The 17162-nt window shown below is 47.0% G+C and overlaps 1 protein-coding gene across 1 annotated transcript in view; it reads left to right on the top strand.

Annotated features, from left to right (window-relative positions):
• LOC143986903 (uncharacterized) overlaps positions 1-17162 on the top strand; it is a 1023878-nt gene that overhangs the window by 716408 nt on the left and 290308 nt on the right. The window lies entirely within an intron of this gene.

Genomic DNA, 17162 nt, shown 5'->3' with positions numbered 1-17162 from the left:
TTGGTTATGCCTAGTTGGACTCCGGTCAGGCATATCCCAACCCCCTGATATAATACCAGCACCTCATCTGCCTCATGGATGGATGGTGTGTTGCGGTCTAATATGTCACACCACCATACCTTACCCTCTAGATTCCTCTACAGGTGGTTGGTGCACCATTGCCAGGATGGTACCATATATGGGTATAGCCTCTGACAATCAGTACATCAAAATGACCCCTGCCCATGGGCATTTAGAGTTCGGGAGGGCTAAGAGACAAGTAACATCATGGTGGGAAAAATTAGCCGCCTCCATTGGAAGCCCGGGAATGTGGAATGCCCTAGATAAAATAGATCTTTTTGCTGAAATAATCTCTGGGGTAGTGAACTCTACTTCCAGAGATGTTTCTCTGCTAAACGAAGAAACTCGGAAGATCCGAACTGTGCAGGAACTGATAAAAATGAGGCAGGAACAACTTTTGGCCGCCATCACTGGGATTTGTAACCTCATGGCCAATTCGGAGATGTGTTGCACCTTCATACACAACTTCACCGTTCCTGTGGAAAGTCTGTCGGTACCCGATTATTACGATATTATCAAAAGCCATTCAGCCCAAAGACAGACCCTCCTACAGAAAGCAAAAAACTTGGGAGATGATTGGAACCTTTTCTCGGGTACAGGAGGGTGGTTTGGAGGTATTTGGGGGGGCATGCTGGGATTTTTCAAGAAAATATTTCTCGTATTAGTGATGATAGTGTTGTTGATAGTAATGTTCTATGTGATCGCCAAATGCTGCTGCATAGCAGCCTCCAAGGTTTCCCATCCAACAATAGCAACCAAGCCCAATGACGAAGAGAAAACACTTATGGCTTTTTCCAAGAATGTCTGGTATAGAGGATGATCGATAACTTCGTGCCAAAGTTATGATCACAGGAGGGATTATAAGGATTAACAAGTCTCCATTTTGTTATACTGTCATCCATTTTAAAACTTTGTATGACCAAGCTAGAATTCTAACTACTTTTGACATAGATGCTTGCTATTTGGAAAACATGCTGTTTTCTTTGAATGCCCTTGGCCGCGAGAGTTTGTACAGAGAAAGCCAAGATATGCAACTATCTTATATCGTCTATGACCTAGAACGTCTGGACCACAGACTATTAGTACAATATTGTTGAATATTGTTAAATATCGTAGTCTTATTCTTATCTCGTGTGAAGGTTAATGACGTGCTTTGCCGTGAAGACAATTTCTGCTTATTTTGCTTGTTCTGTCAATAAACCTGTTACTAGGAAAAGTTTGGTGTATACCTACGAGCGGGTCCCTGATTGGCTACTCCACAGGGCGCCACCCCAACTGTTTCAGCATATAACCTGTTGTATTCAAAACATTAAATTGTAATCATTATTCGCATACATCTCGTGTATGAGTTTTGGTTATCCCACCGGTGAAAGGGACTCCCAAGTACATCCAGACCACGGCCTAGGAAAGATAGGAAGAGGGAAATCGAGCACCTAACAGAGCAAGGACCTACCTTTACAACGTTGATGATGACGTGTCTAGTGATGTCACGTGGGTGCCCACAAGAGAGGAAGAGGAGGGGAGTTCAGAGGGAGATATGGACCAGCAGATAGGGAGGAGAAGCAGGAATAACTTACATTGCACAGGAGGGACAAAGCAGACTGCAAATGTATCAGGAGCGAGTCATCGACCATGTACGGTCACATCTCGCGCTCCCAGGACACCGGCACATGGCTCCGCAGTGTGGGCTTTTTTTAACGTGTCCGCTGCTGACAATAGCGTTGCCATCTGCAATCTTTGCAGTCAACGCATTAGTCGCGGTAAGCCCAACACTCACCTAGGGACGACCGCCTTAAGAAGGCACATGGGCAGCCATCACCGAGCCGAGTGGGAGCAACGGAACACACAAAGCCACACTGCAGGCTCTCACCGTCCAGCCTCGTCTTCTACTTCTTCTCCTCTCTCCTCACAATTGTCCTCCACTCCACCTTCCATCACGCCAAGCTCACGTTTTTCTGCAAAAAGGCAGGCTTCCGTGGGCCTAATGTTCCAGCGTAAAAAAATGATGACGCCGGATAACCCTCTTGCCTAACGGTTGACGGCTGGCTTGTCAGAACTCATAGCCCGCCAACTACTGCCATATAAACTGGTGGACTCGGAGGCCTTTCGCAAATTTGTGGCCATTGGAACACCACAATGGAAGGTCCCAGGAAGGAAGTATTTCTCACAGAAGGGCATCCCAGAGCTATATGGCCATGTTCAGCGGCAAGTGAATGTATCTCTGGCACACAGTGTCGGTGCCAAGATACATCTGACCACAGACACGTGGTCTAGCAAACATGGGCAGGGAAGGTATATCACTTTTACTGCCCACTGGGTGAACCTTCTGACGGCCGTCAAGCAGGTAACCCGTGGCACCCGTGTAAAAATCGCGCACGTGCCATGCATGGCACACGTCTTAAACTTGGTCGTGCAGCAATTCGTTGTCAAATACCCTGGGGTCCAGGACATCTTGCGGCAGGCAAGGAAAATCTCGGCCCATTTCAGAAGATCTTACACGGCCATGGCTCGCCTTGCTGACATTCAGCGGCGACACAATCTGCCGGTCAGACGTCTTATTTGCGATTGCCCGACGCGAGGGAACTCAACCTTCTATATGCTTGATAGGCTGCTCCAGCAGAAACGTGCAGTTAACGTCTACCTGTATGAACTCTGCGGCAGAACCGGTTCTGGGGAGCTGGGTTTTTTTTCACCGCGCCAGTGGCTGCTCATGCGCGTCGCATGCAGACTTCTGCGGCCATTTGAGGAGATCACCAAACTGGTCAGTCGCAGCCATGGCACCATCAGTGACATGGTACCTTATGCCTTCTTTATGGAGCGTGCATTGCGTCGTGTCATTGATCAAGCTGTGGAGGAGCAGGAGCGGGAAGATGAGGAAGTCGCAATGCTGGATTAATTCCAAGGGGGGGCTACTCTATCTGAGACAAGTAAACAACAGGAGTCTGAAGAGGAGTCAGAGGAGGATGGTGCCGGGGCGGATGAGGAGGAGCAAGAAGAGCATGCTTTAAACCTTTCTGGGATCCCTGTTGTGCGTGGATGGGGAGAGGAGAATGAAGAGGACGACATTATCCTGGATGATGAGCAGGAGCCAGGCCACCACACCGCTTCCACTTTAGTGCAAATGGGGGCCTTCATGCTCCAGTGTTTTAATAGTAGGGATGAGCCGAACACCCCCCTGTTCGGTTCGCACCGGAACCTGCGAACAGACCTAAACTTCGTGTGAACTTTAGAACCCTATTAAAGTCTATGGGACTCGAACGTTCACAATCTAAAGTGCTCATTTTAAAGGGTAATATGCAAGTTACTGTCCTAAAAAGTGTTTGGGGACCCGGGTCCTGCCCCAGGGGACATGGATCAATGCAAAAAAAAAGTTTTAAAAACGGCCGTTTTTTCAGGAGCAGTGATTTTAATAATGATTAAAGTGAAACAATAAAAGTGTAATATTCCTTTAAATTTCGTAGCTGGGGGGTATCTATAGTATGCCTGTGAAGGGGCGCATGTTTCTGGTGCTTAGAACTGTCGCTGCACAAAGTGTCATTTGTGCAGGAAAAAAAGTCTTTTAAAATCACTTGCGGCTAAATTGTCGGGTCTCCGTAATACAGAGAACACTCAATGAGTGTTCTCTGTATTAGCCGACAATTCATTCATTCATTGATTAAAAAAAAGCGTGGGGGTTCCCCTAAATTCAATTACCAGGCCCTTCAGGTCTGACATGGATATTAAGGGGAACCCCGTGTCAAATTAAAAAAAATAATTGACGTGGGGGTCCCCCCAAATATCCATACCAGACCCTTCAGGTCTGATATTGATATTAAGGGGAACCCCGCATCAAATTTGTAAAAAAAATTGACGTGGGGGTCCCCCTAAAAATCCATATCAGACCCTTTATCCGAGCACGCAACCTGGCAGGCCGCAGGAAAAGAGGGGGGGACGAGAGAGCGGCCCCCCTCCCTCCTGAACCGTACCAGGCCACATACCCTCAACATTGGGAGGATGCTTTGGGGGTCTGTGACCCCTCAAAGCACCTTGTCCCCATGTTGATAAGGACAAGGGCCTCATCCTCACAACCCTGGCCGTTGGTTGTGAGGGTCTGCGGGCGGGGGGCTTATCAGAATCTGGAAGCCCCCTTTAACAAGGGGACCCCCAGATCCCGCCCCCCCCCGTTTGAAATGGTAAGGGGGTACAAAAGTACCCCTACCATTTCACAAAGAAAGTGTCAAAATGGTTAAATAAGACAAACACACTTTTGAAAAATTCCTTTATTAAAAAAAAAAAAAAAAAAAAAAAAAAAAAAAAAAGATTCCAGCGGTGCTAATCCACTCTTGCTATCCAGCGACGGGTCTCCGGGGTCCAGCGATGGATGATCATATCCAGCGACGGGGGAATCTCTCAGTCCAGCGCTGTCCATACATCCTTCTTCTGTCTCCTCTCCGGAGACACTGCAGAGAGCACAGCGCTGACGTTTCTTATATTGGGAGGGCGGGGCCACCCGTCACCTGACCCCACCCCTCTGACGCTGCAGAGGGAAGCCAGGGGTTCCCCAGTGACGTGTGGGTGACCCCGCCCCCTCTGATGTAACGCAGGTTTCCGTTACATCAGAGGGGGCGGGGTCACCCACACGTCACTGGGGAACCCCTGGCTTCCCTCTCCAGCGTCAGAGGGGCGGGGTCAGGTGACGGGTGGCCCCACCCTCCCACTATAAGAAACGTCAGCGCTGTGCTCTCTGCAGTGTCTGCGGAGAGGAGACAGAAGAAGGATGTATGGACAGCGCTGGACTCAGAGATACCCCGTCGCTGGATATGATCATCCATCGCTGGACCCCGGAGATCCGTCGCTGGATAGCAAGAGTGGATTAGCACCGCTGGAATCTTTTTTTTTTTTTTTTTTTTCATTTTTAATAAAAGAATTTTTCAAAAGTGTGTTTGTCTTATTTAACCATTTTGACACTTTCTTTGTGAAATGGTAGGGGTACTTTTGTACCCCCTTACCATTTCAAACAGGGGGGGGCGGGATCTGGGGGTCCCCTTGTTAAAGGGGGCTTCCAGATTCTGATAAGCCCCCCGCCCGCAGACCCTCACAACCAACGGCCAGGGTTGTGAGGATGAGGCCCTTGTCCTTATCAACATGGGGACAAGGTGCTTTGAGGGGTCACAGACCCCCAAAGCATCCTCCCAATGTTGAGGGTATGTGGCCTGGTACGGTTCAGGAGGGAGGGGGGGCCGGTCTCTCGTCCCCCCTCTTTTCCTGCGGCCTGCCAGGTTGCGTGCTCGAATAAGGGGTCTGATATGGATTTTTAGGGGGACCCCCACGTCAATTTTTTTTTTTAATTTGATGCGGGGTTCCCCTTAATATCCATATCAGACCTGAAGGGTCTGGTATGGATATTTGGGGGGACCCCCACGTCAATTTTTTTTAAAAATTTGACACGGGGTTCCCCTTAATATCCATGTCAGACCTGAAGGGCCTGGTAATTGAATTTAGGGGAACCCCCACGCTTTTTTTTTTTTTTAATCAATGAATGAATGAATTGTCGGCTAATACAGAGAACACTCATTGAGTGTTCTCTGTATTACGGAGACCCGACAATTTAGCCGCAAGTGATTTTAAAGGACTTTTTTTCCTGCACAAATGACACTTTGTGCAGGGACAGTTCTAAGCACCAGAAACATGCGCCCCTTCACAGGCATACTATAGATACCCCCCAGCTACGAAATTTAAAGGAATATTACACTTTTATTGTTTCACTTTAATCATTATTAAAATCACTGCTCCTGAAAAAACGGCCGTTTTTAAAACTTGTTTTTGCATTGATCCATGTCCCCTGGGGCAGGACCCGGGTCCCCAAACACTTTTTAGGACAATAATCTGCATATTACCCTTTAAAATGAGCACTTTAGATTTCTCCCATAGAGTTGTATAGGGTGTTCCGGCTTTTCGAATTTGCTGCGAACAGCCCAAATTGTTTACTGTTCGCTGAACAGGCGAACAGGTAATGTTCGAGTAGAACATGAGTTCGACTCGAACTCGAAGCTCATCCCTATTTAATAGGGACCCCCGTATAAAAAGCATAAGGGTCAAGGACCAGTACTGGGTGGCAATGTACTTAGACCCCCAGTACAAACACAAAATGGCGAAAATGTTACCGCCGTCGCAGAGGGCTGTCAGAATGCAGCACTTCCAGGCCTTGCTTCGAGAAATGCTGCATTCTGCTTTTGCGTGCGCTGGCAGAGGAGCAATTCCCACTCCCAGAGAAGGAGTTGCGGGTACCAATCCAACAGTGCCTGCAAGAAGAGTCCGGTTTGAAGATGTGTTGGTGACTTCGGATATGAGGTCATTCTTTCAGCCGACCCATCGACAGGTGTCATCCGGATCCAGCATCAGGGAACGCCTAGACCGTCAGGTGTCTGACTACATCGGGTTAACGGCCGATGTGGACGCTCTGAGGAGTGATGAACCCCTGGACTACTGGGTGGGCAGGCTTGACCTCTGGCCAGAGCTTGCCCAATTTGCAATCGAACTGTTGGCTTGCCCCTCATCCAGTGTCCTGTCCGAAAGGACGTTCAGCGCAGCAGGGGGGATCGTGACCGATAAGCGTACTCGCCTAGCTCACGACAGTATTAACCACCTCACATTTCTAAAAATGAATGAGGCATGGATTTCGGAGGAATTCAACACATGTGACCAGTAGACCATGTATATATCTATAAACTATTTTTTTAATCAAGCACAGAGACCTTCTTTCTTAATTTGGCTCACTTCCTTGTCCCAAAAAAGCACACCGTACTATATGCCCGTTCCCTCCTCTTTGAAGAGGTTGAGCGGTGTCATATTTCTACTGGGGCTGCTTATTATGAGGGGCTCCCACCATCCCTGTGCTGTGCCGACTTCCTCCTGGGGCTGTACCTCTGCTGTGCATATTTTGAGGTGCTCCCACCATCCCTGTGCTATGCTTATTATGAGGGGCTCCCACCATCCCTGTGCTGTGCTGACTTCCTCCTGGGGCTGCTTACGGTGCAGGTGTCAGTGCTGTATATCACGGTGCTGATGTCAGTGCTCTCTGTCACGGTGCTGCTGTTAGTGCTGTATATCACGGTGCTGGTGTGAGTGCTTTATGTCACGGTGCTGATGTCAGTGCTCTCTATCACGGTGCTGCTGTCAGTGCTTTATATCACGGTGCTGGTGTTAGTGCTTTATGTCACGCTGCTGATGTCAGTGCTCTCTATCACGGTGCTGCTGTCAGTGCTGTATATCACGGTGCTGGCGTTAGTGCTGTATGTCACGCTGCTGATGTCAGTGCTCTGTATCACGGTGCTGCTGTCAGATGACTATCACGGTGCAGGTGTCATTGCTGTATGTCACGCTGCTGGCGATCATCTCCTGCACCCTCTTCTTTGCCTACCCTGGTCCCTGACCTTCCCTCTCCTCCATTGCCTTCATGCGCTCCACAGTCCTGAATTGTCACAACAATTTCCCATATAAAAAAAGAATGCTTGTAGTTGTCGATCCCAGATTCACCTCATACATGTGTTACATTGGCCATGTGGTGGGACTATGTTTGCACAGTTAATAATTATTTTGTGGCTGCAAATTTGACCTATAGGTTTGCGAAGTTCGCCTCCCATTGAAGTCAATGGGGCCCGCCGTGAACGTTCCGGTTCGCGAACTATCGGCCGCGTTCGCGAAACATCCCGTCGGAAGTTCGTCCATCACTAGTTATCAATATAAACTGCTTTGAGCATCTTGATGTGTTCAGTAGACTGGGGACCTAGCCATCTGATGAGCAGATCGAATTCCTCTGTGGCATTGATGTCTAGGTCACTCATTGTGGCCTTAAAAGTGGATTTCCAGCCTCTGTTATTTTTAGACTTGGCATCAAACTTGATGAGGCCTGTCTTAGTGAGCTCTCTATGAGGAGCATGTATTTATTTAATTTAGTTACTTATATAGCGCCATCAATTTACGCAGGGCTTTACATATACATTGTACATTCACATCAGTCCCTACCCTCAAGGAGCTTACAATCTAAGGTCCCTAACTCACATTTATACATACTAGGGACAATTTAGACAGGATCCAATTAACCTACCAGCATGTCTTTGGAGTGTGGGAGGAAACCGGAGTACCCGGAGGAAACCCACGCAGGCACAGGGAGAACATGCAAACTCCAGGCAGGTAGTGTCGTGGTTGGGATTTGAACCAGTGACCCTTCTTACTGCTAGGTGAAAGTGCTACCCACTACACCACTGTGCCGCCCATTTAGCAAACTGTGACATGTCTGTGTTCTCAGACTTTAGATGCATGACTACAGGTGGAACAGAGTTAGTTGCAATGGCTGGTGCAGTGATTTTGAGTGACTTTGGAACATATGTTGGTGCTAAGGCATTCAATGCTGGAACTTGCTTAAAGTTCATTGATATGTTGGTTTGCAGCTGTGGAGTAGTGCACTTGCTAGGAGGTACTTGGTTTGTGCCAGAATAAGGTGGACAGTCTATTATATGAATCCCAGTGTCTGTTGCTTGCTGAGATGCTGCAGTCAAATGTTCTGGAAGATATAAAGGCAAATCATCTTGAGGTACAGCAGGTGCAGAGCCCTCAATTGAGTGTCTTGGCTGCTGTGATTGGGAGTTGACATTCTGGAGAAGTATGTGAAGAATCTGAGGCATAAGATACAAATGAGTGTCTGCAACTGTTGTCTCTTTCGCTTTCACTAGTAACTAGAAGCTTGTTCTAAGACCCTTAACCTTGCCATGGCTGTGGCGTTCTCACATTGTTTTTCCAAAACTTCCATTTCTGCTTTCTGGTGTGTGGTTTGAGCTTCCATCTCTGCTTTCTGGCATGCAGCTTGAGCTTCCATCTCTGCTTTCTGGCATGCAGCTTGAGCTTCCATCTCTGCTTTCTGGCGTACAGCTTGAGCTTCCATCTCTGCTTTCTGGTGTGCAGCTTGAGCTTCCATCTCTGCTTTCTGGCACGCAGCTTGAGCTTCCATCTCTGCTTTCTGGCATGCAGCTTGAGCTTCCATCTCTGCTTTCTGGCATGCAGCTTGAGCTTCCATCTCTGCTTTTTATTGGGCCAAAGCTGCCTGAATTTTAGCTTCAGCTTCTGCTCAGGCTTTTATGAGTTGTTGACTGATCTTGATTGTAGGGATTAGGATAATCTTGTGGAGTTTATAGTAGTTGTAGAGCAATAAGATCTGGATTCTTGAAGCGGTGTTATTCTCAATTCTGCCTTTGTCTTTGTATGCACCACTAAATTGTCTCTTTCAAGATTGAGCTCCTCAAATCCCTTTAATTCTTCCAATGACCCTAGAGTAATTTTAATGCTTTAAGAGATCAGTATATTTTTATTTCAAAAGATTTTTATTGTTATACAGAACAACTGTTTACAAAACATGTCAATAATAAGTTGCAGCAGGGCGAGATGCCCCCTAAAAGACTAATGCATCACATTGGGAAAGCATATAATGAGAAAACAAATAAGAAACATAGCTCCCCCAGACCATGGTTGCAATATAGAAGGTAAGAGAATAAACCTTGACCGGACTGAGAATGAGAGCGCGTGGCAGCATTAATATAATCAGGAAAAAAGGGGCCAACGAGGCCCCCCCGATTCGTGGGGACCCGGAGACCCCCCCTTAACACCCTCCACCCGGGGCCGAGACGGGCCCAGGGAAGATCGCCCAGCCGCCCCGAATGGGATCACACTGCGACTGGGCAACTCCCCAGAGCCCCCACCCCCCAGCAAAAGGGACAGGTCAGCCATCTACGCTGTTTATGCATTCGAAGTATAGCAAGTGAGAACTAGGAATTATGCAACTGAATGAGGCACAAGTGATATATACACATTATCTGGGAGGAAGAGCAAAAGAACACAGTAGAACAAATGAAGATTTCCTTTCAGCGTATAGATTAAGAAATCCAATAAGTGAAATATTAACTAATCACAAAGGATATTAGCAGCCAAAGGGAGCATCCCCTACAGGGAGGGGAAGAGGGGTAAAGGGGGAAAGGGGGATAGACAAAGGAAAAAAGAACAGGGATAGCAAAGAAGAGGAAAGAGAAAATTAGCGTAGAAGAGTGTAAAAGAAGGTAAAGGGAGGTGGAGAAGGTCGTCCGGAGAAGTGAGCGACAGCCAGGAGTACAGATATTTCAGTGTGGGAGGATGATTCCAACAAAAGATGCCCAAGGTTCCCAAGTATGATAGAATTTCTCAGAACGATCCAATATTACACCGGCCATTTTTTCTTGATTCATGATCCAAGAAATTTTTTTCTTAGCTAATCTGGGTGATACAGAAGGCGTCTTCCAGGCTTTTGCCAGGGTAAGTTTGGCACCCAGTAAAATAAAGTGGATAAGGCGTTGTGTAATCTTGGGCGCTCCCGTGACTGGGAAGTGGAGAAGTGCAATGAGGGGGGATGGTAAGATAGGCCGTGAGGTGATTATGCTTATCCAGGAGAAAATTTTACGCCAGAAATGTCGGATCCTGGGACAGGACCACCAAACATGAAGCATGTCATCCCTAAGGTTACAGCCCCTGAAACAGAGGAGATGCTGACGGGAAGATGTGGGCAAGTTTTGTGGGTACTAAGTACCACCTGGTAAGTACTTTAATGCTCGCTTCTATGAGACCGGTATTCATGATGCCCTTGTATGAGTAGGAAAAATTCCTTTGCCAAGTCTCCAGGTTCCAAGATTGGGCTAAATCATCTTCCCAAGCCAACATGTAAGAGGTTTTGGACTGTTTGCCCGAGAGTGCCCTGTAAACCAGTGAGATCCCACCCCTCTGCTCGATGCCCTGTCCACACCATTGTTCATAAGGGGTAATTTGTGGTCCATCTGGGAAAGGTCTGCATTTTTTGTGGAGAAACGCGGAAATCTGTGTAAATCTGAAGAATTCAGATCTGGGCATATCCAGTTTACTCACACAATAGGCCTTCGTTAGGGGGCCTAAAGGTCTGAGAAAGTGTCCAATTATGTAGAGCCCCTTGTCTAGCCACCACTGGAATGCTTTGATGTCTAGGCCCGGGTAGAAGTCTGGGTTGTGAAATAAGTGTTTCAAGGGTTCTAAGGGAGAGATTAGGTGTGTGTTGCCCCTGAGGGAGTCCCATAAAGTAAATGAGTGGGACAGCGTCGGCGACATGATCGGGGGTCTGGATCTTTTGGGGCTCCATAGGAGGAAATCAAGGGTATGAAGTGGGACTGCCAGTCTTTCAATGTGTATCCAGTCAGGATGTTCCCATCGGGAGTAGATTCTGGAGAGCTGTGAAAGTTGTGCTGCTTGGAAATACCAGAGCAAGTTTGGCAGGCCCAGTCCCCCCTCTGTCCTAGATCTATATAGGACCGACTTAGCCAATCTACGTCCACCCTTCCCCCAAATAAATTTGATGATCTTGGCTTGGAAGAGCCCAAGGTGGCTTTTGTTTATTGGTATCGGAAGGGTTCTAAAGTAGTAAAGTATACGCGGGAGTAAAGTAATTTTGATTGCATTGATCCTACCTAGCAATTTCATGGGAAGCCCCCGACCACTTTAAGAGATCTCTCTCTAATTTTTTGTATAGCGGCGGGTAATTAGCTTGGTAGAGGAGATCCACCCTTGGTGTCAGTTTTATCCCCAGGTATGTAATAAAAAAGTCGGTCCAGGAGAGTCTAAAGCTATCTCGAAGCCTAGAGATGAGTGAGTCTGCAAGGTTAATGTTAAGTGCTTGAGATTTGTTGAAGTTGACCTTGAGGCCAGATACCAAGCCAAAGTCATCTAGGAGGCGGCAAATGTTGGGGAGCGATGTGAGGGGAGAGGATACAAAAAGTAAGATGTCATCCGCAAATAATGCGCACTTGTGGGTTTGGGAGCCACAAGATATGCCCTTGATATTAGGATCGTTCTTAATAGAAATTGCTAAGGATTCAATCGCTATGGCGAAGATAAGAGGGGATAAAGGACATCCTTGTCTCGTCCCCCTTAAGATGGGGAAAGATTCAGAGTAAAATCCCTGCAGACGCACCTGGGCCGAAGGAGTTGAGTAGAGAGCCCTCAGAACATTGAGAAAATGTTCTCCAAAACCCCAACGCTGTAAAGTTGAAAAGATGAACGACCAGTTAATAGAGTCAAAAGCCTTTTGCAGGTCCAATGAAAGCAAACAGCCTTGTCTGGGAGCTCCTTTGTCCCAGTTGGAGTTTAGGATAGAAATCAGGTCAATGGCTCTACACGTCTGGTCAGAACCTTGTCGGCCTGGTATAAAGCCAACCTGATCTTTATGGATATACAGACTAATGAAGGAGGCCAGGCGGTCTGCAAGGATTTTAGTCAGAATCTTTAGATCATTGTTGATGAGGGAAATTGGTCTATAGTTGGAAACTGCACTAGGGTCCTTGTCTGGTTTAGGGATAACCGTTACATATGCCATATTAGAAGAAGCTTCTAAGGGACCCCCTCTCCGAAGCTCATTGAAAAAACGAGCAAGGTATGGGGCTAGAGTGGTGGAGAAGGACTTGTAGTAGGGTATAGAGAAACCGTCCGGGCCAGGAGCAGAGTGGGGCTTTAATTTTTTGATCACTGCACAGACTTCTTCCTGTGAGATAGAGGCATCTAAAATCTGGCGATGGGAAGATTTCAAAATTGGGTTTTGTACCGTGTCGAGGAACTGATCGACCTGCGCTTGCATCGGGCAGTCTTTATTACTATAGAGGGATTGGAAGAAAGAATGAAATTGTTCCATTATGCGTTGCGGGTTTTGGGAGAGGGTACTACCATTTATTTTAATTTTAGGGAGAGCAGTGTGTTTGATTTTTGGGGAAAGTCTACGTGCTAAAAATGTGCCTATCCGATCTCCCTGGCAGTAAAATCGGGACTGATTCCAGCGGATCCATTTTTCAGCTCTAGTAGTGAGTGCCAAGTTTAATGAAGCACGAGCTGCATCCAGGTCTGAGATGGGAACCTCAGAGGGGCGAGCCTTGTGCCTTTTAGATAAGGCCGCGAATTCCTGCTCCAATCTGACAATATCAGATTTTTGTTCTTTGTTGATTTGAGAAGCAATTTGGATAAGGTGTCCTCTGAGAACCGCCTTATGAGCAGCCCAAAGGCACGAGGGTCCAACCTCTGGGGTGTCGTTGACTTGAAAATAAGTTTTAAGTTTGAGATCAATCTCCGCCTTTCTGCCTGGGTCACTCAGAATAGATTCATTAAGGCGCCATCTCCTACCGGGTTGAACCACTCCAGGGCGCCGGAAGGTTACCACCACCATAGAGTGGTCCAACCAGACTACGTCTTTAATGAAAGCTCTGCTTGTTTTATCTTCTGCATTAGCCAGTGAGAAATAAGGGAATTTGGAGTGGATAAAAGGAAGGATGGAAGCGTTTAGGGAAATGGGTTTCTTACAGAAGTGCTACATCAACTTTTTGGGAGTGAAAATGTTGAAATATTTTCTGACGTTTAGCTGGGGAGTTTAGGCCTTTCTGCCTGGGTCGCTCAGAATAGATTCATTAAGGCGCCATCTCCTACCGGGTCGAACCACTCCAGGGTGCCGGAAGGTTACCACCACCATAGAGTGGTCCGACCAGACTACGTCTTTAATGAAAGCTCTGTTTGTTAACGGAATGGTATGGGAAGTAACCCATATGTGATCTATTCTCGAGAAAGATTGGTGGGGACTGGAGAAATGGGTAAAATCCCTTAGGGATGGATTCATTTCCCTCCAGATATCAATCAGCCCATGTTGAGAGATTAGTTTGGCAATGCGCAGACTTTGTTTAGTGGGTCGAACAAGGCGTTTACCTGGGGGGCGTGCCTTGTCCATACCCGCATCAAAGGCCGTATTCGAGTCACCCCCAAAAACTACAGTCCCCTCCAATAAAGGTGACACGGTGTCCAGTAGGTTCTTAAAGAAGGCATATTGTCCTCTGTTGGGGGCATAATATGAAATGAATGAGTAAAGATGTCCATCCAGCTCTCCAATCACTAGGAGAAATCTACCTTCTGGATCTTTAAGTTCTGACTTGAGAGAGAATGTACATCTGTTGGAAATAAAAATACCCACCCCCTTTGTTTTATCTTCTGCATTAGCCAGTGAGAAATAAGGGAATTTGGAGTGGATAAAGGAAGGATGGAAGCATTTAGGGAAATGGGTTTCTTGCAGAAGTGCTACATCAACTTTTTGGGAGTGAAAATGTTGAAATATTTTCCGACGTTTAGCTGGGGAGTTTAGGCCTTGGGCATTATGAGAGATTAGCTTAAGGGGTGTTTTGTCTGGGTCAGTTACCGCCATCGAGCAGAGGAGTGAGAATACCCCGACAAACAGAGGCACTTACCCTTAGTAGACTCATAGGTTAGGACAACATCAGACCGGTATGTGACTTCAGCGTGCATGTATGAAGACCGTGCACTCATTCTCCGGATGACTTCTAGGGGAAAGAAAGAATAGAGGATGAGCAAGAGAAGGGGATAGAGAGGTACAGAGAAGAGAAGAAGGGGGACAAACATGACCCCCGATGCGGGCGGAATAAAATACCACCTGCAAAAGAAATACAAAATCCTCCCTAATCTCAATCCCAAAGGGGATAAAGACAGAGAGTAATCCTGACCAGTGAAGGGTCAAAACCGAGTTCACTAGGCAGGATGGGGTGCATGAGCACCACCCTAGCAGAAAGGACCATCTAAGAAATTCTAAACAATATGTAACTGTCAAAAAGGCCCCAGGACCAACGTTAACGTGAGAAATTGTCTAAATCTCCCCAAAGTCCAGGAGAGAATCAAGAAAAACAAAACAGGAGAGGAAAAAAACTGGAGTGTGGCAACATAAAGTTAGCAGAAAAGGGGTAACCAGCTCCCCCCATCACAGAGGGAGACCTTGAGGGCCGCTCCCACCTATATGGTCAGATAGATTCTAGGCGTTTCCCCGTTCAAGGCCCCCTAGAGGGGACTAGTACCCCCCAAAGTCCCAAAACGTATTCAGCAGACAGTTCATAGTGAGTCAGGGAGGGACGTTGTCCTTCGATTTCTTGTGTCTTGCAGGTTTCCACATCGTGTTCAGTGGACTGGAGGGACTGGAGGGAAGTTGCCTTTTAGCCGAGTGAAGAGAGGGCTCCTGTTGCATAGCGATTGGATCATGAGAGATGAGGCCGAGTCGTAGGAAAAGCTGTTCCCCTTCTGGAAGCGAACTGAAGGTGTAGGGTTTGCCATTGAATAGCATCTTCAGTTGAAATGGAAAGAGCCACCAATATTTAATGTCCTTATTCATTAAAATTTGAAGTAGCGGCTTAAAGGTGCGTCTCTTTTGAATGGTGGAGGGAGAGATATCAGCAAAGACTTGTAATTGGTGTCCTTGAAAGACGATCTTGGACAGGGATCTGGATTTCTTCATGACTGCTTCTTTCACTATGAAGTGGTGAGGCTTCACTACAATATCTCGGGGCAGGCCATCATCTCTGGGGGGCCTGAGGGCCCTGTGAGCCCTATCAAGCTCTAGATTGTGTTGTGGGGTGTCAGGAAGCAGTTCTTTAATGAAGGCCTGTATTGTCTCAGGTACATCCTTGTAGGATTCAGGGAGTCCCCTGACTCTAAAGTTGCACCTCCTATTTCTATTCTCAAGGTCATCTATTTTGGCATTGGCAGTATCCAGCTGCTCTTGTAAAACTTGTAAGCAAGCAGAGTTTTGATTTGTTCTGGAAATCGTCGCATCCAGGTTGGATTCAATAGTTTCAATGCGAGATCCAATGTTCTGGAGGTCTGCCTTAATGTCATTTGTGATTTTGGTAGCCGTATTCTGTAAGCCCCTATCCAGGAGGTCTGCAAATTTAGCAAAGAGCTCAGACACGTTGATCGGCTGCAGTAGGCCCAAATCCCCAGGCTGTGTTAGAAGTTGGGGCTGAGGGAGGTTAGCTCCTAAGGGCGGGAAATCCATGTCTGGGAATGATTGCTCCAGAAGGGACACTGTGGAGGCTGGGGAAGCCATTTCAGAACGATCGGTACCTGTCTGTCGTTGCAGGGCAGGAGAGGGAGAGACTGCCAGCTGTGCCCCGGCCGATTAGGCCGCGTCCGAGCGGTGAGGCGCGGCCGCCATTTTCACCTCTGCCTGAGGAGAACGGATCGCCTCGAAAGTGGGTTCGAGGTTTCTCCTGACAGCCCCGACATTGGAGAGATCTCTGATGAATCCGCTACTCTGCGGATGTGTCGTGGAGCGAATGTTGGCTCTCTGGGCGCCGTTATTAGTCCCGGTCTGCCAGAGCGGGACGGAGCTCCGGGTCTATGCGACCATCTTCGGAGCTGCCGCGCATGCGCCTAAGAGATCAGTATATTTAAACACAGTCTTTAATAACTTTCATAAGCAAAATTAAATTTCTTGATAGCACTCCAAAATTGTAATGGCTTATGAGATTGTTGAGAGAGAGAGAGAGAGAGACAGAGAGACAGAGAGACAGAGAGACAGAGAGACAGAGAGCAGACATGCATTTAACAGTATTAGACCACAAGTCATTGATATTAGACAGCAGTTCTTCCTTGTCAGCTTTAAGATTCTCTTACACTTTCCAGGTTGGTTTTGTTAAGCGTTTTTCTCTTTGTTTGATTCAGGGTTTAATTACTGGTCTGGTAGGAGTTCTGATTCTGGTTGTGTCTTAGTTTCCCCAGATTGCATATTAATTTTCTCAAACATTGTGAGAGGGTTAATAGTAAAGTCCTCTCAGCAGCAATGTATGATTTTGCTGTGCCTGAGCTCAGATTTACAAGGCTACAGTTGCAGAAATGTTTGCTTTGACTTTCTTATACGATTTCATAGCCATGTGCTAATGCATACAAAGGCAGTGTATAAACTGTATGGCACAGTTGTATGAACATTCACAGCAGTAATATTGTCCTGTGGCTGATGAGAACTATGCTGCGATTTACTTGCAGACACATACAGCCTTGTGTAGTAATGGTTTCCCTGTCTGTTAGCTCCTATTTCCAGTGACCATATAACATCTCACTGTGTAGCCAGAGATAGCAAGGATCCTATGAAAGACATTTCACTGATTTTTCTAACGATCTTTTGACTGTTCTGCCTCTCCAATCTAAGCATTGAAAGTGTGATCTCTGTAACTTACAGTTGTGTTGCGATATCGATAACCCAATCTTAG

This window comes from Lithobates pipiens, unplaced genomic scaffold (assembly GCF_037356315.1).
Source record: "Lithobates pipiens isolate NorthernLeopardFrog02 unplaced genomic scaffold, aLitPip1_a1.2 Scaffold_18, whole genome shotgun sequence".
In the NCBI taxonomy this organism is placed as follows: Eukaryota; Metazoa; Chordata; class Amphibia; order Anura; family Ranidae; genus Lithobates; species Lithobates pipiens.
The sequence above is the reverse complement of the archived record's forward strand: the minus strand, read 5'-3'. Positions and strand labels throughout refer to the sequence as shown.